The 24551-nt window shown below is 47.1% G+C and overlaps 11 non-coding genes across 11 annotated transcripts; all 11 read right to left on the bottom strand.

The window, feature by feature from the left end:
• Positions 1–4581: 4581 nt before the first annotated feature.
• Positions 4582–4653, bottom strand: TRNAD-GUC (transfer RNA aspartic acid (anticodon GUC)). The gene has a single exon. It is a non-coding gene; the product is annotated as a tRNA-Asp (tRNA).
• Positions 4654–4804: 151 nt separating this feature from the next.
• Positions 4805–4876, bottom strand: TRNAD-GUC (transfer RNA aspartic acid (anticodon GUC)). Its single transcript has one exon. It is a non-coding gene; the product is annotated as a tRNA-Asp (tRNA).
• Positions 4877–5027: 151 nt separating this feature from the next.
• On the bottom strand, positions 5028–5099 carry TRNAD-GUC (transfer RNA aspartic acid (anticodon GUC)). The gene has a single exon. It is a non-coding gene; the product is annotated as a tRNA-Asp (tRNA).
• A 151-nt stretch (positions 5100–5250) lies between these two features.
• On the bottom strand, positions 5251–5322 carry TRNAD-GUC (transfer RNA aspartic acid (anticodon GUC)). The gene has a single exon. It is a non-coding gene; the product is annotated as a tRNA-Asp (tRNA).
• A 151-nt stretch (positions 5323–5473) lies between these two features.
• TRNAD-GUC (transfer RNA aspartic acid (anticodon GUC)) lies at positions 5474–5545 on the bottom strand. The gene has a single exon. It is a non-coding gene; the product is annotated as a tRNA-Asp (tRNA).
• A 150-nt stretch (positions 5546–5695) lies between these two features.
• On the bottom strand, positions 5696–5767 carry TRNAD-GUC (transfer RNA aspartic acid (anticodon GUC)). Its single transcript has one exon. It is a non-coding gene; the product is annotated as a tRNA-Asp (tRNA).
• A 151-nt stretch (positions 5768–5918) lies between these two features.
• Positions 5919–5990, bottom strand: TRNAD-GUC (transfer RNA aspartic acid (anticodon GUC)). Its single transcript has one exon. It is a non-coding gene; the product is annotated as a tRNA-Asp (tRNA).
• A 5112-nt stretch (positions 5991–11102) lies between these two features.
• Positions 11103–11174, bottom strand: TRNAD-GUC (transfer RNA aspartic acid (anticodon GUC)). Its single transcript has one exon. It is a non-coding gene; the product is annotated as a tRNA-Asp (tRNA).
• A 5587-nt stretch (positions 11175–16761) lies between these two features.
• TRNAD-GUC (transfer RNA aspartic acid (anticodon GUC)) lies at positions 16762–16833 on the bottom strand. Its single transcript has one exon. It is a non-coding gene; the product is annotated as a tRNA-Asp (tRNA).
• Positions 16834–16984: 151 nt separating this feature from the next.
• Positions 16985–17056, bottom strand: TRNAD-GUC (transfer RNA aspartic acid (anticodon GUC)). The gene has a single exon. It is a non-coding gene; the product is annotated as a tRNA-Asp (tRNA).
• Positions 17057–17207: 151 nt separating this feature from the next.
• On the bottom strand, positions 17208–17279 carry TRNAD-GUC (transfer RNA aspartic acid (anticodon GUC)). The gene has a single exon. It is a non-coding gene; the product is annotated as a tRNA-Asp (tRNA).
• Positions 17280–24551: the final 7272 nt, after the last annotated feature.

Raw genomic sequence — 24551 nt, 5'->3', positions numbered from 1 at the left:
TCTTTTCAAAACGTCCTGCCCTGGGCCTCCACAGTGTAATGCCCGATAAAAAGGCACCGGCAGCATCACGTCAATGAGATCTTTATACAGTTTTTTTCTAGGAATGTTGTAAAGGTAATCAAAAGAAAACCGCACTTCAAGCAACTTGCACGAAAAAACAACCTCGCGCAGGTAGCCAGTCACAGTACCAGGCATGTTTTCACATGACACAATCCATTCAGGGAGCAGCCTCTGTAATCGCACTTGCATCACGGTTCTTAAAAAGGTATCTTTTTGATCACGGAGGAATATAAATCGCGAAACCACCTGACGCAAGAACAGATGTGCAAGGCCAAGCCCGCCCCTTTTAACAGAAATAAACAAATTCGTCCGGGCGGTTTTTTCCCATGTGGATGCCCAAATAAAAACAGCAAAAACGCGGTGCATTTTCTGAATTGAGGTTCGTGAGACACACAACACATTCATGAGGTACCACAGCCTCGAAATAAGAAAAACATTGCAAATAGAAGCGCGCGAAAATATTGAGAGTTGCCTTCCTTGCCAGGCATCCGCTTTTTCTTTCGCTCTGGATGTTTCTTCCATCCAGTGCACGTTGGGATCTTGATAACATTCTAAAGGCACGCCTAGATATCGTGTTGGGAGAGCAGACCATCGCAGCTTACAGAAGAAATCAGGTGTCACGTCCCAATCACCGTGCCAAAACCCAGAGCTTTTCTCCCAATTGATCTTACATCCCGTTTGATCACAAAATGTTTGGACGACACTCGTGGCTTCACAAATGCTCTTTCTAGTTGCACAAAACACTGCTATGTCATCGGCATATGCTAGCATTTTCACGTGTGCTGATTGCAGCTTGAACCCTAAAATGCGATCGCTATCAATGATAGCCAAGCAAAGTGGCTCTAAATACAGTGCAAACAGCAGGGGTGAGAGTGGGCAGCCCTGCCTTACCGATGAACGTACTGCGATGCTGTCAGTCAGTTCACCATTCACTATAATACGGGTCGTGCAGTTCGCATACGCCATTTTAACACCCTCCACTATGACGTCACCAAGGTTAGAATGTTCCAAAATGGAAAACAGAATTTCGTGAGAAACACGGTCAAAGGCTTTCGCCAAATCTAACTGCATCATGGCTATCTGACCACCGAGTGCATCAACACATTCTAGTACGGTTCTTGCGACATGTATATTCGTGGCAATGGATCGACCCTTGATGCCGCACGTTTGATGAGACCCAACCAATTTCTTTATTACGCTTTGCAGTCGTTTTGCTAAAACCTTCATGTACACCTTGTAGTCAACATTGGTGAGGCTAATCGGTCGATATGACCCCACCAACAGACGTTTCTCCGGATCATCTGTCTTGGGTATTAGAACAATGTGCGATGTAGAGAAAGACAATGGGACAGTATTACGTTCATAAGCTTCAGTGATTACACAGAGCAAAAACTGAGCCGCATACTGCTGAAACGTTTTAAAGAAGGCAGCGCTTAGGCCATCCGGCCCAGGGGCCTTCCCAGTTGTCAGGTCATCTATTGCAGATACTATCTCCTGCAACGTTATCGGTGTTTCTAGGCGCGCTTTACTTTCGTCATCCAGTGCAGGCATCAGTCTCAGAAAATCTGTTTGAAAGCCGCCTACAGTCTGAGGCTTAGCGCTAAGCAGTTCTTCGAAGTGCTCTGCTACCGCACGCTGAATATCTTTAGCATCTTCTGTGATATGGCCGGCATACCTTATACTCCTTATTTCTTTCTGGCAGGCGTATCTTTTCTCGTCTGCTAGCGCTCGTTTTGTCGGAACTTCTCCAGCCCAAAGTTTTTCAGCCCTTGCACGTATGACAGCCGCTGTGTATCTTTCGCTGTCGATTGTTTCCAACTCACTTTTTATCTCTCGTATTTTACTGGCGAAATGCCCTGGCACTGAACTTTCCATGCTCAAAAAAAACTGGAGTTGTTCATTCAGTTCTTTTTCTTTTTCTTTCTCTTTATGCCGCACCTTACTGCTCTTTTCTATGGATTTCAATTTGACCCACTCTTTGAAGCTGTCCCATTCCTCTGCAAAACTTACTGGTCGCATAGCAAGACGATTTTCAAACTCGGTCTTAACTTCCGTAAGGAACTCTTCATCGGCAAGAAGTTTGGCATTCATTTTCCATAGGTACCAGTTAAAGCGCGATTTCTTTCCTTTGCGACCAAACACTGCACTCACGAGACAATGATCGCTGAAAGACACAGGTTTGACCTCATATGCAGTACATAGGGAAACAAGATCTACCGAGGCATACACCCTGTCCAATCTAGCATGGCTGTCACGCTGAAAGTGCGTGAACTCTGGCTGGTTTCCAGTGGAGAACACACTACCAACATCCTCAAGGCCATACTCATGCACAAGTGCATTCAACAGCTCGGAGCTTCTGTCTCTTCGAGGTTTACACTTCGCCGCTCGGTCCACAGCTGCGCACACACAGTTGTAGTCACCAAGTACAAGCAAGATTTTGTCAGTCTTCAGCCACACCTCAATAGACTCAAAAAACAATTCACGCTCACATCCTGAATTGGGAGCATACACACACACAACACGCCAGCATAAATTAGAGTAGGTAAAATCGGTAACCAAAAGCCGACCGCTTGGACAGGCAAAAACGGACTCTACGCTTACTCCCAGCGTGTTGCGTATAAATAAAAGGCATCCACCCGATACACCAACAGAATGGCATACACACACATAAAAGTTTGTTTGAAAAGAAGCCACCATACGGTCAGTGCTTTCTTGGCTCTCAATCTTTGACTCTTGCACAGCTGCTATATCTATATCATTATCCAAAAGGAGGCGACTGAGTTGGCATTGTCGCCTTCTCGCTCCCAGTCCTCTGACATTCGAAGTAGCTACATGTAACGGCGAATTAAGCTTGAAAGTCATGTATTAGAGAGAGACGCCCGTACCCGCATGGTGCCTACCTTCATGGTTGCATGGCTTCTGCTTCTGACGAACAGCGGCGTATGTATGCATGTAATGTCTCCCAGCAGAATGTCGGGATGCATTCAAACGAAGTCCAAGCACATTGTTTCATTTTTGCTCACCCACGCACCACTTGGTTGCAGAAGGTTCCTGACGCTGGTCGGTAGGCAGCCGACCCACAAATCGTTCAGGGCACCACAAAAACTACGGAGGCGGTTTCCCCGCCTGCCGCGTGTCGGCCGAGAAGTTCGGCTTCGGTCTTAACGTGGCTCTTCGGATGCCAGAAGTTTTCGGCGGCGGCTCACCACAAACACCGCCTGGCAGCTGAGTCTCCTCCACGCTTTCCTCATGCGGACGTTTCGCGGCAATTAAGGCTGCTGTCTCCGGCCCAACCTCCATGGCATCAGTAAAGGAAGGCTCAGTACTGAGATGGTCCTCAGCGTCGGAAAATTTGGCTACGTCTTCTGACACTTCCTTTGATGCGCTTTCATGGTCCTGGGATGGTTCGTTCAAGACATGCCGAGGTTCATTCTTTTCATTTGAGACCGTCACCTTATTCTTTGTTAAAACCGTCATGGAAGGCGCGTCCTGTTTCGTTGACTGGCCTCTAATGTCAGCAGCCTCCTCCGCATCCGCCTCATCCATAATTAACTCGGACGAGTCTTCGCTGGTCCCAGGTCCGGCAATGCTAGCGTAGGTTCGTGCACACTGGCTGTCTTCATGCCCGAACCGTCGACAGGTTCCGCAGCGAGGAACCCGGCACTCTTTGCGGATGTGACCCGTACCCCGGCAGCGTAGGCACAACGGGGGTCTGCCTGGCACAATGACGAGCGCGAGCTCACCGCTAACATTCAACAGATGCGGCAGGTCGTCGAGCTTGATGCCAGCTTTCAGCTTCAGCGTTACGAGTCTAGTTGTAGAGCCCTTTTCTAGCATACCTTTAACACGCCAACGCTCCCGGGAAACTTCCGACACCTTTCCGTAAGGTGCAAATGCAGCACGAACATCTTCATCTGGCACGTTGTGTAGTAGCCAGTGAAGCTTGAGTCGCACGTCCTCGTTCGCCGGGTCAATCACCAAACAGCGACCGTTTTTCACAGACAGCTCACCTACACTGACAATCTTGTTGACGGCTTCAGTATCCTTGAGAGTGACGGCCCAGACGTGGCTCATCCGATACGCCCCCATAGCGATAACATCGGGGATTAGCGAGTGTTGTGCTAAAGCATCCCGGAAATCTTCCACCCGGTACGGGCGGGCCCTGATATCGGCGTGCAAAAAAACGGTATTCAAAACAAACCGACCTGTTGGAAGTGCAGGCAAAACGACCTGGTAAGTGTTGTCCTGTTCAGCAGTCCTGTTACCGCGGCCTGACATGGCCGCTGAAGCCGCTCCTGAGGAGCCCTGCATCCTGCGTCCGTTCACTGGCGTGGCCGGAAGCAGAATCCTGGCCACTATACTAACGAGGAGAATTGCTAGAGACGCAGTTTCCGCTCTTCTCAATACATGAGGAGAAAATCATGCATTAATGTGCGTCATTGCACTAAGCGCAAAACTAATAAGGAACGGTTCACTCATAGCGTATGCGCACTGAGATTTGTGACAAAAGAAAAAAATCTACTCCCCGTCGGGGAATCGAACCCCGGTCTCCCGCGTGACAGGCGGGGATACTGGCCACTATACTAACGAGGAGAATTGCTAGAGACGCAGTTTCCGCTCTTCTCAATACATGAGGAGAAAATCATGCATTAATGTGCGTCATTGCACTAAGCGCAAAACTAATAAGGAACGGTTCACTCATAGCGTATGCGCACTGAGATTTGTGACAAAAGAAAAAAATCTACTCCCCGTCGGGGAATCGAACCCCGGTCTCCCGCGTGACAGGCGGGGATACTGGCCACTATACTAACGAGGAGAATTGCTAGAGAAGCAGTTTCCGCTCTTCTCAATACGCGAGGAGAAAATCACGCATTAATGTGCGTCATTGCACTAAGCGCAAAACTAATACGGAACGGTTCACTCATAGCGTATGCGCACTGAGATTTGTGACAAAGGAAAAAAATCTACTCCCCGTCGGGGAATCGAACCCCGGTCTCCCGCGTGACAGGCGGGGATACTGGCCACTATACTAACGAGGAGAATTGCTAGAGAAGCAGTTTCCGCTCTTCTCAACACGCGAGGAGAAAATCACGCATTAATGTGCGTCATTGCACTAAGCGCAAAACTAATACGGAACGGTTCACTCATAGCGTATGCGCACTGAGATTTGTGACAAAAGAAAAAAATCTACTCCCCGTCGGGGAATCGAACCCCGGTCTCCCGCGTGACAGGCGGGGATACTGGCCACTATACTAACGAGGAGAATTGCTAGAGGAGCAGTTTCCGCTCTTCTCAATACGTGAGGAGAAAATCACGCATTAATGTGCGTCATTGCAGTAAGCGTAAAACTAACAAGGAACGATTCACTCATAGCGTATGCGCACTGAGATTTGTGACAAAAGAAAAAAATCTACTCCCCGTCGGGGAATCGAACCCCGGTCTCCCGCGTGACAGGCGGGGATACTGGCCACTATACTAACGAGGAGAATTGCTAGAGAAGCAGTTTCCGCTCTTCTCAATACGCGAGGAGAAAATCACGCATTAATGTGCGTCATTGCACTAAGCGCAAAACTAATACGGAACGGTTCACTCATAGCGTATGCGCACTGAGATTTGTGACAATAAAAAAAATCTACTCCCCGTCGGGGAATCGAACCCCGGTCTCCCGCGTGACAGGCGGGGATACTGGCCACTATACTAACGAGGAGAATTGCTAGAGAAGCAATTTCCGCTCTTCTCAATACGTGAGGAGAAAATCACGCATTAATGTGCGTCATTGCAGTAAGCGTAAAACTAACAAGGAACGATTCACTCATAGCGTATGCGCACTGAGATTTGTGACAAAAGAAAAAAATCTACTCCCCGTCGGGGAATCGAACCCCGGTCTCCCGCGTGACAGGCGGGGATACTGGCCACTATACTAACGAGGAGAATCGCTTTTTTTTTTTTTTTTTTTTTTTTAGTGCGGCAGCTGGTTCGAGGGTAGCCAAACCCTTTTTTTTTTTTTTTTTTTCTTTATTGCCTGACTTTGACACAAATACACCGCACTGGAACTCAGAACAACATGAACAAAGGAATAATATATGTACACAAAACTAGTTCGCGTTGCCTAACCCCCACTGAGGGGCAGGCATTGTCATGTTAAAATTCCTTGAGCACCGTCAAAGGTTCCAGCTTTGACAGCCACTCAGGAGCACATGGTTGCAATTTAATCACTTCGAGCCATCGCTGCACACTTTCGCGGAAATACATGCGGGCTGGCCGTGCATCTGGATCGCAGTGATAACCAGCCATTCGTGCGCGCCATATACTGTGGAGGCACATTAACATAACCTGGTCTAACGGCATATCATCATGTTTATCCAATGGTAAATACCTAATGCCATGGGAATCAAGTGGCAACTGCTTTTTTATTGTCCTTTGCAGAACATCCCACAAATATACCCCCTCCCAGCAATGCAAAAATACGTGATCTATTGTCTCTGGCTGTTTGCAGATGAGACATTGGGCCCCCCACGGTAGGAACATACCCTTTTCCTCCATAAATGATTTTACACACAAAGTACCGGTATGTAGCATAAAGAAAAACGTTTTAGCTCCCGTAGCAACTTGCATTTTCTTTACGCGTTTTAATACATTACTTCCTGTGCCTCCATAGTATAAAGCTCGGTACAAGGGCACCGCGAACACCATTTCACAGACATCCTTGTATAACGTTCTCCTGTTAACATTACTTAAATACTCTTTCGAAAAACGTGCGCTTACGAATTTCACGCTCACAACAATTTCCCTAAAGAATCCAAAAACAGAGCCCGGCATACATTGAGTATAAACTACGAAATCAGGCAACGCTCGACCAAGTCTTTGTTGACACACTGTGCGCAGGAATGGATCACTGGCATCCCTAAAAAACATAAACCGGTTGACAATCTGTCGCACAAACAAATGACCCAGACCAAGCCCCCCATGCTTCACCTGCCGGAACAAATTTGTCCGACTGCACCTCTCCCAACTCGAGGCCCAAACAAACACCGCAAAAACTCGATGCAATTTTTGCACATTTACACGGGAGCAATGCAACACTTGCATTACATACCATAACTTACTAATTAAAAACAGGTTGCAAACTGCGGCTCTTGCAAATATTGATAATTGAGCGCTTTTCCATTTCTCCGCTTTTTCACGGGTTTCTCTGACCTGCTCTAGCCAGTATGGCTCGCTTTCCTTGTAAAATTCCAAGGGCACACCCAAGTACTTTGCAGGCGTTGTAACCCACGACACATTAGCGAAAGTGTCGGGGGTCAGCTGCCATTCTCCGTGCCAAAATCCCAGGCACTTACCCCAGTTAACTTTACTCCCTGTGACTTTGCTAAAATGTTTTACCACATCCACTGCCCTCTTTATACTCTGCTTATTCACACAAAAAACCGCAACGTCGTCTGCGTAAGCCAGCAATTTGACTTCTGACTCCTGCAGTCGAAAACCATCAATGTCATTGTTTTGTAGGATGCTTAAACACAATGTTTCAATATAAAGGCCGAACAAAAGAGGGCTGAGGGGGCAACCTTGGCGCACCGAACGTCGTACGTTGATGGGGGCCCCCAGTGACTTATTGACAATTAATCTCGTAGTGCAGTCACGGTACGCCAAGGCCACTCCCTCTCGAATAACAGAGCCGACATTAACATAGTCTAATATACTGAACAGAATAGTATGTGCCACACAATCAAAAGCTTTCTCCAAGTCCAACTGCAGTAACGCAACACATGCATGAGTTGCATCGCAGCATTCAAGCACACTTCGCGCTTTGTGAATGTTCTGAAAGATAGATCGCCCTTTGATACCGCACGTTTGGTGAGGGCCCACTAGTTCGCATATAACCGTTTGTAATCTGCCAGCAAGTACCTTCATATAAATCTTGTAATCAACGTTTGTCAGAGCTATGGGCCTGTAAGACGACAACTGCCTAAGCTTATCTGGTTGGTCAGTTTTCGGAATAAGTACTGTGTGCGACGATCCGAAAGACGCAGGCAGTGCCTTCAGTTCATACGCATCATTAAATAAGGCACACAACAAAGGAGATAGCTGTCCCTTGAACGCTTTATAAAAAGCCGCACTCAGGCCATCAGGCCCGGGTGATTTCCCTGGGTTTAAATTTTCTATTGCCTGCTGCACTTCTTGCTCGCTTATTGGCCGCTCCAGTCTTTCTTTTTGTTCTTCATCAATTTTTGGCATCGCGTCAAGAAAGGATTCTTTAAAACGGTCCAAATTAACCTCTCGGGACGAAAATAGCTCTTCATAATACTCCCGGAAAGCTTTCGCGATTCCTTCGTTATCGGTTTCTGTGCGTCCTGCCCAATCTACCTCTGCCACGTGATTTCGCCTTGCATTTGCTTTTTCTATTCCCAACGATCTTTTTGTCGGCGTCTCATCCATGGCCAATTTTTCCGCTCTCGCACGCACCAGTGCTCCGCGATAACGGTCTTCGTCATTCAGTTGAAGTCTTTGCTTTATTTTTCTAACGTCGTCCATGTATAACCCTGGCGTGTTACACTCCAGGGCTAACAATTTATCTAGCAAAGATCTTAAATGCATTTCATTTTGTTTTTGTTGAAACCGTATGCAGCTGGCTTTTTCTATAGCTTTGATTTTAATTTGTTGCTTACAGAGTTCCCATTCTTGACCCAGTTCGTGGGTGTCCTCCTGACAAATCTTACCAATTTCTTCTTCTACTAGTCTCGTGAATTGCTCGTCATTCAGCAGTTTATTATTTAACTTCCACAATTCCCAATTAAAACCGCTACCTCCCTTTCTTGTTCCAATTGTACACTGAACCATGCAGTGATCTGAGTACGTTACCGCCAAAACATAATACTCCTGGCATTTTGGGGCCAGTTCTGCGGACACATAAATCCTGTCAAGGCGGGCGTGGCTAGCACCCTGAAAATGAGTATACTGAACCCGTCGCTCGCTCGTGAGACACTCTGCAACGTCTTCCAGTGCAAACTCGTCAATCAAGCGCGAAAGTACCTCTGTGCTACGATCCCTAAATGTACGATGGCTAGTTTTGTCACCGGAGCTCAGTACACAATTGAAATCTCCCAGAAAGACAAGTTGCTTATCCGTGTTTAAATACCCTTCAACAAAATCAAACAAAGCAGCCCTCTCCTCAACTATCGTAGGTGCATATATACAAACAGCACGCCACTCAGCCGAGCAAAAACTAAAATCGAGGACCACACCCCGACCCGACTGAAAAGAAGCATGCGACTGCACTACAAGAACCGGCAACTTCTTCACAAACAAGACGCATCCAGCAGAAGTACCGACTGCATGGCTGACAACTGCGTAAAACCGCGACGTGAAACGTTGCACCATGCCCTCGGTCTCTTGTTCACCCTCGACTTTTGTCTCTTGAACGCCAAGTATATCGATGTCATTTTCATTTAAAAGGCGCAGGACTTGGCTCTGCTTCCTTTTCGCTGCTAGACCTCTCACGTTAAGGGTCGCAATCTTTAGTGACAGTTCATAAGCCATTTTCTTAGAGTGAAAAGAGGCCAAGAGCATGGTGCTTACCTCTCACGTCTAGCATGGCGCTAGACGCTTTCGTTGACACCAGAGCCATGAGGTTGGACTGGCAGACCTTGTGACAGGGGCGGCTTTTCGGCAGCTCTCCTGTCCGTCGAGACATTTGGTCTTGGTTTGAAGGTCGCCCTCCTCCCTATTGGCGTTTTTATCGGCGGCTCGTCGTTGCTAGCTGTCTCTGCCTTGCTTAACTCACTTGTGCTCTCGTCGTGGGCACGCTTCGCAGGGCCTTGGACGTTGGTCGCTCGGCCGCTGCTCTTTTCAAGGGTTTCCTGTCGGCCCGCAGACTCCGGAAGTTCAGTTTTTGAGCTCTCGGCATCGCTCACCCTTTCTTCCTCTGACGGTCCGTTGTTCGGTAGCGTGACTTCCTTGTCTGGCCTACTGATTATCTCGTCACCGCCCCCCGGGGGCACTAACATGCCTGTAGTTGCTGTTAGCTTTTCAGCTTCTCCGACCCCCTTTGCGGCCTCTTCTGTCTCTGCGACATCCATTTGGAGCTCCGTCATGTCCGCCCTCGCTGTCGGTGCAGTGGCCACTGCATACGTCCGTACGCAATCTTCCTCGGAGTGGCCAAAACGCTTACATGTCGAACACCGCGGAATTTTACATTCCCGGCGCACATGACCGGTCCCGCGGCAGCGCAGGCACTGCATTGGCCGCCCAGGCACCACAACAAGGGCCAACTCCCCTGCAACTCTTATCTGATGAGGTAGGTCGTCTATCTTCATCCCTGGCTTCAACTTCAGGAGTACGGCTCTCGTTGTTGAGCCCTTTTCGTGAACGCCCTGGACGCGCCACCGCTCACGGGTAACTTCGGTCACCTCACCGAAAGCCCCAAAAGCAGTTCTGATATCCTCATCCGCCACGCCATGCAACATCCAGTGGAGCCGAAGCTTCACCTGTTGATCCTCCGGGTCAATGATGATACACCGTCGGCCTTTCACTAGAAGCTCTTTGAAGGCTAGCAGCCGCTTGGTTGCTTCAGAGCTGCTCAAGGTCACCGCCCAGACATGGTTTATTTGGTAGGCCCCCAAGGCCACCACGTCTGGGAGCGTACCAGTCTTGGCCAGGGCGTCCCGGAAATCTTCAACCCTGAAGGGTCGCACTCGTACGTCGCCGTGCAAAAAAACTGTGTTGAAAACAACACGTCCGGTGGGCAGATGCGGCAAAATGAGCTGATATTCCTTATCATCGTTTGCGTTAAGCCTGTTACCGCGGCCAGCCTGGGCCGCAATCGCCGCTCCGCCGGAGCTCATGATTCACCGTCCGTACACGCAGGTGGCCGGAAGTAGAATGATAACGAGGAGAATCGCTAGAGAAGCAGTTTCCGCTCTTCTCAATACGCGAGGAGAAAATCACGCATTAATGTGCGTCATTGCAGTAAGCGTAAAACTAATAAGGAACGGTTCACTCATAGCGTATGCGCACTGAGATTTGTGACAAAAGAAAAAAATCTACTCCCCGTCGGGGAATCGAACCCCGGTCTCCCGCGTGACAGGCGGGGATACTGGCCACTATACTAACGAGGAGAATTGCTAGAGAAGCAGTTTCCGCTCTTCTCAATACGCGAGGAGAAAATCACGCATTAATGTGCGTCATTGCACTAAGCGCAAAACTAATAAGGAACGGTTCACTCATAGCGTATGCGCACTGAGATTTGTGACAAAAGAAAAAAATCTACTCCCCGTCGGGGAATCGAACACCGGTCTCCCGCGTGACAGGCGGGGATACTGGCCACTATACTAACGAGGAGAATTGCTAGAGAAGCAGTTTCCGCTCTTCTCAATACGCGAGGAGAAAATCACCCATTAATGTGCGTCATTGCACTAAGCGCAAAACTAATAAGGAACGGTTCACTCATAGCGTATGCGCACTGAGATTTGTGACAAAAGAAAAAAATCTACTCCCCGTCGGGGAATCGAACCCCGGTCTCCCGCGTGACAGGCGGGGATACTGGCCACTATACTTTTTTTTTTTTTCTTTATTGCCGTGAAACAGAAAACAAAAATACACATGATAAAACACGTCAACTACACTTGAGCTAACGCGAACGCGGCTAAAATCTTTTCAGGTTCACCAACTCATCAAATAGACATTGCCAATGTGGTGGATCCTGCTGCATCCTGAAAGTTTCGCGTATATACACCGCACTTTCAATGAAGTTTTCACGCGCAGATCGTGTATTTATATCTGCGTGACGCACCTGCATTCGTGTTTTCCACAAACTATGGAGACCAAGAAGCATAATTAAATCATAAGGTGCATCATCGTTCTGCACTGGTAGGAATCTGATTCCGTACGGAGTTAGGGGAAGTTCCTTTTTAATTGTCCTTTGGAGGACGTCCCACAGAAAAACAGCATCCCAACACTGTAAGAAGACGTGTTCAATTGTCTCCGGTTTTTTGCACAGCAGGCAATTTGTTGTCCATGGGACGAAGATACCTTTTTCATTCAGCCAGGTTTTAACAGGGAGCGTATTAGAGTGAAGTTTGAAAAGGAACGTTTTAGCAGATGGCCTCACGGGCATCTTCTTTACTCTTTTCAAAACATCCTGCCCTGGGCCTCCACAGTGTATTTCCCTGTAAAAAGGCACCGGCAGCATCACGTCAATGAGATCTTCATACAGTTTTTTTCTGGGAACATTGAAAAGGTAATCAAAAGAAAACCGCACTTCCAGCAACTTGCACGAAAAAACAACTTCGCGCAGGTAGCCAGTCACAGTACCAGGCATGCTTTCATATGACACAATCCATTCAGGGAGCAGCCTCTGCAATCGCACTTGCATCACAGTTCTTAGAAAGGTATCTTTTTGATCACGCAGGAATATAAATCGCGAAACCACTTGTCGCAAGAACAAATGAGCAAGGCCAAGCCCGCCCCTTTTAACAGAAATAAACAAGTTCGTCCGGGCGGTTTTTTCCCATGTGGATGCCCAAATAAAAACAGCAAAAACGCGGTGCATTTTCTGAATTGAGGTTCGTGAGACACACAACACATTCATGAGGTACCACAGCCTTGAAATAAGAAAAACATTGCAAATGGAAGCGCGCGAAAACATTGAGAGTTGCCTTCCTTGCCACGCATCCGCTTTTTCTTTCGCTCTGGATGTTTCTTCCATCCAGTGCATGTTGGCATCTCGATAACAATCTAAAGGCACGCCTAGATATCGCGTTGGGAGAGCAGACCATCGCAGCTTACAGAAGAAATCAGGTGTCACGTCCCAATCACCGTGCCAAAACCCAGAGCTTTTCTCCCAATTGATCTTACATCCGGTTTGATCACAAAATGTTTGGACGACACCCGTAACTTCACAGATGCTCTTTCTAGTTGCACAAAACACTGCTATGTCATCAGCATATGCCAGCATTTTCACGTGTGCTGATTGCAGCTTGAACCCTAAAATGCGATCGCTACCAATGATAGCCAAGCAAAGTGGCTCTAAATACAGTGCAAAAAGCAGGGGTGAGAGTGGGCAGCCCTGCCTTACCGATGAACGTACTGCGATGCTGTCAGTCAGTTCACCATTCACTATAATACGGGTCGTGCAGTTCGCGTAAGCCATTTTAACACCCTCCACTATGACTTTTCCAAGGTTAGAATGCTCCAAAATGGAAAAAAGAATTTCGTGAGAAACACGGTCAAAGGCTTTCGCCAAATCTAACTGCATCATGGCTATCTGACCACCGAGTGCATCAACACATTCTAGTACGGTTCTTGCGACATGTATATTCGTGGCAATGGATCGACCCTTGATGCCGCACGTTTGATGAGATCCAACCAGTTTTTTTATTACGCTTTGCAGTCTTTTTGCTAAAACCTTCATATACACCTTGTAGTCAACATTGGTGAGGCTAATCGGTCGATATGACCCCACCAACAGTCGTTTTTCCGGATCATCTGTCTTGGGTATTAGCACAATGTGCGATGTAGCGAAAGACAATGGAACAGTATTACGTTCATAAGCTTCAGTGATTACATCGAGCATAAACTGAGCCGCATACTGCTGAAAAGTTTTAAAGAAGGCAGCGCTTAGACCATCCGGCCCAGGGGCCTTCCCAGGTGTCAGGTCATCTATTGCAGATTCTATCTCCTGCAACGTTATCGGTGTTTCTAGGCGCGCTTTACTTTCGTCATCCAGTGCAGGCATCAGTCTTAGAAAGTCTGTTTGAAAGCCGCCTACAGTCTCAAGCTTAGCGCTAAGCAGTTCTTCGAAGTGCTCTGCTACCGCATGCTGAATATCTTTAGCATCTTCTGTGATATGGCCGCCATACCTTATACTCCTAATTTCTTTCTGGCAGGCGTATCTTTTCTCGTCTGCTAGGGCTCGTTTTGTCGGCACTTCTCCAGCCCAAAGTTTTTCAGCCCTTGCACGTATGACAGCCGCTGTGTATCTTTCGCTGTCGATTGTTTCCAGCTCACTTTTAAGCTCTCGTATTTTACTGGCGAAATGCCCTGGCACAGTACTTTCCATGCTCAAAAAAAGAGCAAGTTGTTCATTCAGTTCTTTTTCTTTTTCTTTCTCTTTGTATCGCAGCTTACTACTCTTTTCTATTGCTTTCAATTTGACCCACTCTTTGAAGCTGTCCCATTCCGCTGCAAAACTTACTGGTCGCATAGCAAGACGATTTTCAAACTCTGTCTTAACTTCAGTAAGGAACTCTTCATCGGCAAGAAGTTTGGCATTCAGTTTCCATAGGTACCAGTTAAATCGCGATTTCTTTCCTTTGCGACCAAACACTGCACTCACGAGACAATGATCGCTGAAAGACACAGGTTTGACATCATATGCAGTACATAGGGAAACAAGATCTACCGAGGCATACACCCTGTCCAATCTGGCATGGCTATCTCGCTGAAAGTGCGTGAACTCTGGCTGGTTTCCAGTGGAGAACACACTACCAACATCCTCAAGGCTATACTCATGTACAAGTGCATTCAACAGCTCGGAGCTCCTGTCTCTTCGAGGTTTACCCTTGGCCGCTCGGTCCACAGCTGCGCACACACAGTTGTAGTCACCAAGTACAAGCAAGATTTTGTCGACCTTCAACCACAACTCAATAGACTGAAAAAACAATTCACGCTCACGCCCTGAATTGGGAGCATACACACACACAACACGCCAGCATAAATTAGAGTAGGTAAAATCGGTAACCAAAAGCCGACCACTTGGACAGGCAAAAACGGACTCTACGCTTACTCCCAGCGTGTTACGTATAAATAAAAGGCACCCACCCGATACACCAACAGAATGGCATACACACACATAAAAGTTTGTTTGAAAAGAAGCCACCATACGGTCAGTGCTTTCTTGGCTCTCAATCTTTGACTCTTGCACAGCTGCTATATCTATATCATTATCCACAAGGAGGCGACTGAGCTGGCATTGTCGCCTTCTCGCTCCCAGTCCTCTAACATTCAAAGTAGCTACGTGTAACGGCGAATTAAGCTTGAGAGTCATGTACTAGAGAGAGACGCCAGTACCGGCATGGTGCCTACCTTCATGGTTGCGTGGCCTCCGCTTCTGACAAACAGCGGCGTATGCATGCATGTAATGTCCTGCCAGCAGAATGTCGGGATGCATTCAAACGAAGTCCAAGCCCATTGTTTCATTTTTGCTAACACACGCACCACTTGGTTGTAGAAGGTTCGTGACGCTGGTCGGTAGGCAGCCGACCCACAAATCGTTCAGGTCTCCACAAAAACTACGGAGGCGGTTTCCCCGCCTGCCGCGTGTCAGCCGAGAAGTTCGGCTTCGGTCTTAACGTGGCTCTTCGGATGCCAGAAGTTTTCGGCGGCGGCTCAGCACAAACACCGCCTGGCAGCTGAGTCTCCTCGACGCTTTCCTCATGCGGACGTTTCGCGGCAATTAAGGCTGCTGTCTCCGGCCCAACCTCCATGGCATCAGTACAGGAAGGCTCAGTACTGAGATGATCCTCAGCGTCAGAAAATTTGGTTAAGTCTTCTGACCCTTCCTTTGACTCGCTTTCATGGTCCTGGGATGGAACGTTCAAGACATGCCGAGGTTCATTCTTTTCATTTGAGACCATCACCTTACCCTTTGTTAAAACCGTCATGGAAGGCGCGTCCTGTTTCGTTGACTGACCTCTAATGTCAGCAGCCTCCTCCGCATCCGCCTCGTCCATAATTAACTCGGACGAGTCTTCGCTGGTCCCAGGTCCGGCAATGCTAGCGTAGGTTCGTGCACACTGGTTGTCTTCATGCCCGAACCGTCGGCAGGTTCCGCAGCGAGGAACCCGGCACTCTTTGCGGATGTGACCCGTACTCCGGCAGCGTAGGCACAACGGGGGTCTGCCTGGCACAATGACGAGCGCGAGCTCACCGCTAACATTGAGCTGATGCGGCAGGTCGTCGAGCTTCATGCCAGCTTTCAGCTTCAGCGTGACGAGTCTAGTTGTAGAGCCCTTTTCCAGCATACCTTTAACACGCCAGCGCTCCCGGGAAACGTCTGACACCTTTCCGTACGGCGCAAATGCAGCACGAACATCTTCATCTGGCACGTTGTGAAGTAGCCAGTGAAGCTTGAGTCGCACGTCCTGGTTCGCCGGGTCAATCACCAAGCAGCGACCGTTTTTCACAGACAGCTCACCTACACTGACAATCTTGTTGACGGCTTCAGTATCCTTGAGAGTGACGGCCCAGACGTGGCTCATCCGATACGCCCCCATAGCGATAACATCGGGGATTAGCGAGTGTTGTGCTAAAGCATCCCGGAAATCTTCCACCCGGTACGGGCGGGCCCTGATACCGGCGTGCAAAAAAACGGTATTCAAAACAAACCGACCTGTTGGAAGTGCAGGCAAAACGACCTGGTAAGTGTTGTCCTTTTCAGCAGTCCTGTTACCGCGGCCTGACATGGCCGCTGAAGCCGCTCCTGAGGAGCCCTGCATCCTGCGTCCGTTCACTGGCGTGGCAGGAAGCAGAATCACTGGCCACTATACTAACGAGAATTGCTAGAGAAGCAGTTTCCGCTCTTCTCAATACGCGAGGAGAAAATCACGCATTAATGTGCGTCATTGCACTAAGCGCAAAACTAATACGGAACGGTTCACTCATAGCTTATGCGCACTGAGATTTGTGACAAAAGAAAAAAATCTACTCCCCGTCGGGGAATCGAACCCCGGTCTCCCGCGTGACAGGCGGGGATACTGGCCACTATACTAACGAGGAGAATTGCTAGAGAAGCAGTTTCCGCTCTTCTCAATACGTGAGGAGAAAATCACGCATTAATGTGCGTCATTGCAGTAAGCGTAAAACTAACAAGGAACGATTCACTCATAGCGTATGCGCACTGAGATTTGTGACAAAAGAAAAAAATCTACTCCCCGTCGGGGAATCGAACCCCGGTCTCCCGCGTGACAGGCGGGGATACTGGCCACTATACTAACGAGGAGAATTGCTAGAGAAGCAGTTTCCGCTCTTCTCAATACGCGAGGAGAAAATCACGCATTAATGTGCGTCATTGCACTAAGCGCAAAACTAATACGGAACGGTTCACTCATAGCGTATGCGCACTGAGATTTGTGACAAAAGAAAAAAATCTACTCCCCGTCGGGGAATCGAACCCCGGTCTCCCGCGTGACAGGCGGGGATACTGGCCACTATACTAACGAGGAGAATCGCTAGAGAAGCAGTTTCCGCTCTTCTCAATACGTGAGGAGAAAATCACGCATTAATGTGCGTCATTGCAGTAAGCGTAAAACTAATAAGGAACGGTTCACTCATAGCGTATGCGCACTGAGATTTGTGACAAAAGAAAAAAATCTACTCCACGTCGGGGAATCGAACCCCGGTCTCCCGCGTGACAGGCGGGGATACTGGCCACTATACTAACGAGGAGAATTGCTAGAGAAGCAGTTTCCGCTCTTCTCAATACGTGAGGAGAAAATCACGCATTAATGTGCGTCATTGTAGTAAGCGTAAAACTAACAAGGAACGATTCACTCATAGCGTATGCGCACTGAGATTTGTGACAAAAGAAAAAAATCTACTCCCCGTCGGGGAATAGATTCCCCGTCGATTCCCCGTCGGGGAATCGAACCCCGGTCTCCCGCGTGACAGGCGGGATACTGGCCACTATACTGTCACTTTTTTTTTCTTTATTGCCTGGCTTTGACACAAATAGACCGCACTAGAACTCAAAACAACAGGAACAAAGGAATAATATATGTACACCAATGTAGTTAGCTTTGCCTAACACCCACTGAGGGGCAGGCATTGTCATGTTAAAATTCCTTGAGCACCGTCAAAGGTTCCAGCTTTGACAGCCACTCAGGAGCACATGGTTGCAATTTAAGCACGTCGAGCCATCGCTGCACACTTTCACGGAAATACATGCGGGCTGGCCGTGCATCTGGATCGCAGTGATAACCAGCCATTCTTGCGCGCCATATATTGTGGAGGCACATTAACATATCCTGGTCTACAGGCATATCATCGTGGTTATCCAATGGCAAATACCTAATGCCATGGGAATAAAGTGGCAACTGTTTTTTTATTGTCTTTTGCAGAACATCCCACAAATATACCCCCTGTTTGCAGATGAGACATTGGGCTCCCCACGGTAGGAACATACCCTTCTCCTCCATAAATGATTTTACACTCAAAGTACCGGATTGTACTTAGCATAAAGAAAAACATTTTAGCTCCCGGAGCAACTTGCATTTTCTTTACTCGTTTTAATACATTACTTCCTGTGCCTCCATAGTATAAAGCTCGATACAAGGGCACCGGGAACACCACTTCACAAACATCCTTGTATAACCCTAGTAGCACAATATGTTTCTGTAACATTGCAGCAACATTGTCAATGTTGTACAATGTTGCGATAACATTGGACTACATTTATCCAACATAATGCGAAAACTTTCAACATTCGATAACGTTGCTGCAATGTTAACAAGTAACATGCTGGCAATGTTGCTCTAAAGTGGTCTTTCCACATTGCAGCAATATTGTCAAATGATGTATAAATGTTGAACCACATACGATGATATTACTATAACATTTACTTTCTTGGCTAACTGTCCTTCTTTCAGACTATTTCTGCAGCCCAAACAGAAAAGCCGGTATTAGGTCACTCCACTGACCTTGTCACTTCCCCGTATGACAATGTTTATTTATTTTTGAGTTTGAATGCAACCTTGCATGTCATGTGCATGCGATGAACAGTACAAGTGTACTCAACTTTGTTACACTGAGATAGAAATATATATACTATATTTATATGCAATATATTTAGACTGATGACATTGCATTATTATTCAATTAAACATGCGGACTAAAATTATAACTGCTGAAGAAATTTAGTTCTGTTTTCACTAATGCACCGCAGCCTAATGGTCATGAAGATCGTCGCGAATCCAAATCAAGTCGAAATCGCGGTCGCGCCGAGAGCCATTCCTGCCAAACCGCGTGTAAGCGGCGATCGCGGCAAATTCTTCAATTGCGGCAAATTCTTCAATTCTTCAAATTCTTCACGTGCATGGAGCATTTTCCTTCCTCCATGGCTCACGTGTGTTTCCCTTATTCTAGCATAGTTTTCTTCTGGTCGCCGTGTTCTTGCTGCTGTGTTGCATTGCGGCTTCATGAGAATTCAGCTGAAATGACGGAGGCCTGCACAAAGGATAACATCAGTGGTGAGTGATTTATAACCTACGTTGTTGAGCTGTGACACGTGTTGCCTGGCACAAAGCCAGTAGTGCATATATGCATGTGTTACCCATGCCCTCCGTGATAGTTTGGTAAAGTGTTACATTCATTGTATCATGAAGAGAGTGAAGTGTTCGCTAAGCGAAGTGTCGATCCGGCAACGACGCCGAAGAATAGCAGAGGCTGTTAACGACGACTAGAAAACTGTTCGGCAGATGTCAGTCCTGATAATGGTCGTGACAGCAGATCATGAAGAGAGTGAAGTGTTCGCTAAGCGAAGTGTCGATCCGGCAACGACGAAGAATAGCAGAGGCTGTTAACGAGGAACTAGAAAACTGTTCGGCAGATGTCAGTCCTGATAATGGTCCTGACAGTTGTCCATGTCTGTGTTCATAGAGCAGCGTAAAATTTTTGTAATTAGAGATGTGCCCACCAAGATGCTTAGCTTAGCAATTCGATTTTTTTTTTTTTTTTTTTTTCAGGGATGCAGCTTCACTTGTGACAGCATCATGATTTGGAAGACCCCCTCATCGTGACCAGCTGGAGGCTACCAGGGCACAAGCATTTTTAGACATGCTAAATTGTTCAGTCAAATGCTGACAATACTTGTTTGCAGTTTTCCAGTGCAATGGCGCATGTCCAAAGAAGGAAGGATTAAACTAGTAATGACTCTACTGTTCATAATACGTCTGCTTGTTTCTGAATACCGAACTAGGTTGTACTCCTACTTTGTATATTTGTGTCAAGTTTCTGCACAAAATAGTGCTACACTGTGTTATAGTGTTTGCGTAAATAGTTTACTGAAGTGTTTTATATTTGTAAATGCAAGTTGAGGGGGGGTGGGTTCATTTTCATGCTATGCTATTGTGCCCAGTAACTGTTCAAAACATTATCTCTGGTTCTTGTTCCTGAGTAGCCTATGTGTTGCTTTGTAGCTTTGTTGCAAGTTACTTTATAAAGTAATTAAATAAAATAAATCTTGTCTGAAGTGTAGGCTCGTGTGGCACATTTTTCAATCTATGCCAATGTGCCTGTGTAAACGTTCAGTATGTTATATATCTGCTTCCTTTTTCTGAATAGGCAGTACTGCTGTTTTATATTTTGTTCCTGTATGTCAAGCTAATGAGTATACTGGAATCAAGCTTGCTGTTAGGCTAATTGAATAAATTCTTGACAAAAAAAATAGTGCTAAAACACAAATGATGGTTAATGATGGTTATTTGTAATGCACATGCATATATATAAATCATTCTAATAGCCAGAATAACCACTTTCAGTGCCATTTTCAGGTCACAGCTGCTTATAGCATCTAAATGAGCACTGGTACAGAGCTGATGAATATTACATTTAAGGTCTCATTCAGAGCAAGCGGCTTGAAAAGTGGGGAAAAGCTGTGTTGTCCAGTGCAGCGTTTTAGGTATTCGTACTCTACCACCGCACTGCCGTGTGGCAACAAGTAATGTTCAGTTGCTCATTCTTGCGACCTTAAGCTACCATAACCATTGTGGTACGGCGATACCATTGCACATGGTTTAGCCTTTCACAAGATAAATTTATTGAACACCAAGCATCGATAGCTAGTGGCCATCAATGCGGCAGAATATTTCAGTAGCTTGGAATGCTGCCTGAAAGTTTCTGAAACATTACAGTAACTTTGCAGCAATATTGCACTAACGTTGTCATGGGAATGTTGCATGTGTGCAAATAAAAAGTTGTACCAATATTAAGAAAATGTTGCAGCCATGTTGCATTAATATCGTCTTCAAAAGTGGCTTAAACATTGACTAAAGGTTGTTGTAACATTGGTGCAATGTTGCTTCAATGTTGTCTTATGTATGTTGCATCAACGTGGCAAAAAGAGGACACTAGCCACGTTAAGGCAATGTTGAAAGCAAACATTGTGGCCACATTGAGGCAACAAAGTGTGCTACTAGGGAATGTTCTCCTGTTAACATTACTTGAATACTCTTTCGAAAAACGTGGGCTTAAGAATTTCACGCTCAAAACAATTTCCCTAAAGAATCCAAAAAGAGAACCCGGCATACATTGAGTATAAACTAAGAGATCAGGCAACGCTCGACCAAGTCTTTGTTGACACACTGTGCGCAGGAATGGATCGCTAGCATCCCTAAAAAACGTAAACCGGTTGACAATCTGTCTCACAAACAAATGACCCAGACCAAGCCCCCCATGCTTCACCTGCCGGAACAAATTTGTCCGACTGCACCTCTCCCAACTCGAGGCCCAAACAAACACCGCAAAAACTCGATGCAATTTTTGCACATTTACACGGGAGCAATGCAACACTTGCATAACATACCATAACTTACTAATTAAAAACAGGTTGCAAACTGCGGCTCTTGCAAATATTGATAATTGAGCGCTTTTCCATTTCTCCGCTTTTTCACGGGTTTCTTTGACCTGCTCTAGCCAGTATGGCTCGCTTTCCTTGTAAAATTTCAAGGGCACACCCAAGTACTTTGCAGGCGTTGTAACCCACGACACATTAGCGAAAGTGTCGGGGGTCAGCTGCCATTCTCCGTGCCAAAATCCCAGGCACTTACCCCAGTTAACTTTACTCCCTGTGACATTGCTAAAATGTTTTACCACATCCACTGTCCTCTTTATACTATCCTTATTTACATAAAAAAAAACCGCAACGTCGTCTGCGTAAGCCAGCAATTTGACTTCTGACTCCTGCAGTCGAAAATCATCAATGTCATTGTTTTGTAGGATGCTTAAACACAAAGTTTCAATATAAGTGCCGAACAAAAGAGGGCTGAGGGGGCAACCTTGGCGCACCGAACGTCGTACGTTGATGGGGGCCCCCAGTGACTTATTGACAATTAATCTCGTAGTGCAGTTACGGTACGCCAAAGCCACTCCCTCTCGAATAACAGAGCCTACATTAACATAGTCTAATATACTGAACAGAATAGTATGTGCCACACAATCAAAAGCTTTCTCCAAGTCCAACTGCAGTAACGCAACACATGCATGAGTTGCATCGCAGCATTCGAGCACACTTCTCGCTTTGGGAATGTTCTGAAAGATAGATGCCCTTTGATACCGCACGTTTGGTGAGGGCCCACTAGTTCGCATATAACCGTTTGTAGTCTGCCAGCAAGCACCTTCATATAAATCTTGTAATCAACGTTTGTCAGAGCAATGGGCCTGTAAGACGACAACTGCCTAAGCTTATCTGGTTGGTCAGTTTTCGGAATAAGTACTGTGTGCGACGATCCGAAAGACGCAAGGCAGTGCCTTCAGTTCATACGCTTCATTAAATAAGGCACACAACAAAGGAGATAGCTGTTCCTTGAACGCTTTATAAAAAGCCGCACTCAGGCCATCAGGCCCGGGTGTTTTCCCTGGGTTTAAATTTTCTATTGCCTGCTGCACTTCTTTTTCGCTTATTGGCCGCTCCAGTCTTTCTTTTTGTTCCTCGTCAATTTTTGGCATCGCGTCAAGAAAGCCTTCTTTAAAACGGTCCAAATAAACCTCTCGGGACGAAAAGAGATCTTCATAATACTCCCGGAAAGCTTTCGCGATTCCTTCGTTATCGGTTTCTGTGCGTCCTGCCCAATCTACCTCTGCCACATGATTTCGCCTTGCATTTGCTTTTTCTATTCCCAACGATCTTTTCGTCGGCGTCTCATCCATGGCCAATTTTTCCGCTCTCGCACGGACCAGTGCTCCGCGATAACGGTCTTCGTCATTCAGTTGAAGTCTGTTTTATTTTTCTAACGTCGTCCATGTATAACCCTGGCGTGTTACACTCCAGGGCTAACAATTTATCTAGCAAAGATCTTAAATGCATTTCATTTTGTTTTTCTTGAAACCGTATGCAGCTGGCCTTTTCTATAGCTTTGATTTTAATTTGTTGCGTACACAGTTCCCATTCTTGACCCAGTTCGTGGGTGTCCTCCTGACAAATCTTACCAATTTCTTCTTCTACTAGCCTGGTGAATTGCTCGTTATTCAGCAGTTTATTATTTAACTTCCACAATTCCCAAATAAAACCGCTACCTCCCTTTCTTGTTCCAATTGTACACTGAACCATGCAGTGATCTGAGTACGTTACCGCCAAAACATGATAATCCTGGCATTTTGGAGCCAGTTCTGCGGACACACAAATTCTGTCAAGGCGGGCGTGGCTAGCACCCTGAAAATGCGTATACTGAACCCGTCGCTCGCTCATGAGACACTCTGCAACGTCTTCCAGTGAAAACTCGTCAATCAAGCGCGAAAGTGCCTCTGTGCTACGATCCCTAAATGTACGATGGCTAGTTTTGTCACCGGAGCTCAGTACACAATTGAAATCTCCCAGAAAGACAAGTTGCTTATCCGTGTTTAAATACGCTTCAACAAAATCAAACAAAGCAGCCCTCTCATCAACTACCGTAGGTGCATATATACAAACAGCACGCCACTCAGCCGAGCAAAAACTAAAATCGAGGACCACGCCCCGACCCGACGGAAAAGAAGCATGCGACTGCACTACAAGACCCGGCAACTTCTTGACAAACAGGACGCATCCCGCAGAAGTACCGACTGCATGGCTGACAACTGCGTAAAACCGCGACGTGAAACGTTGCACCATGCTCTCGGTCTCTTGTTCACCCTCGACTTTTGTCTCTTGAACTCCAAGTATATCGATGTCATTTTCATTTAAAAGGCGCAGGACCTGGCTCTGCTTCCTTTTCGCTGCTAGACCTCTCACGTTAAGGGTCGCAACCTTTAGTGACAGTACATAGGCCATTTTGTTAGAGTGAAAAGAGGCCAAGAGCTTGGTGCTTACCTTTCACGTCTAGCATGGCGCTAGACGCTTTCGTTGACGCCAGAGCCATGAGGTTGGACTGGCAGACCTTGTGACGGGGGCGGCTTTTCGGCAGCTCTCCTGTCCGTCGAGACATTCGGTCTTGGTTTGAAGGTCGCCCTCCTCCCTGTTGGCGTTTTTATCGGCGGCTCGTCGTTTCTAGCTGCCTCTGCCTCGTTCGTCTCACTGGCGCTCCCGTCGTGGGCACGCTTCGCAGGGCCCTGGACGTTGGTCGCTCTGCCGCTGCTCCCTTCGAGGGTCCCCCGTCTGCCCGCAGACTCCGGAAGTTCAATTTTTGAGCTCTCGGCCTCGCTCACTCTTTCTTCCTCCGACGGTCCGTTGCTTGGCAGTGCCACTTCCCTGTCTGGTCCACCGAGCCTCTCGTCACCACCCCCCGGGGGCACTAACATGCCTGTCG

Source organism: Amblyomma maculatum, chromosome 5 (assembly GCF_055883805.1).
Source record: "Amblyomma maculatum isolate TAMU_Amacu chromosome 5, ASM5588380v1, whole genome shotgun sequence".
In the NCBI taxonomy this organism is placed as follows: Eukaryota; Metazoa; Arthropoda; class Arachnida; order Ixodida; family Ixodidae; genus Amblyomma; species Amblyomma maculatum.
Note: the sequence above shows the minus strand (reverse complement) of the source record. Positions and strands in the feature narration are given on the sequence as shown.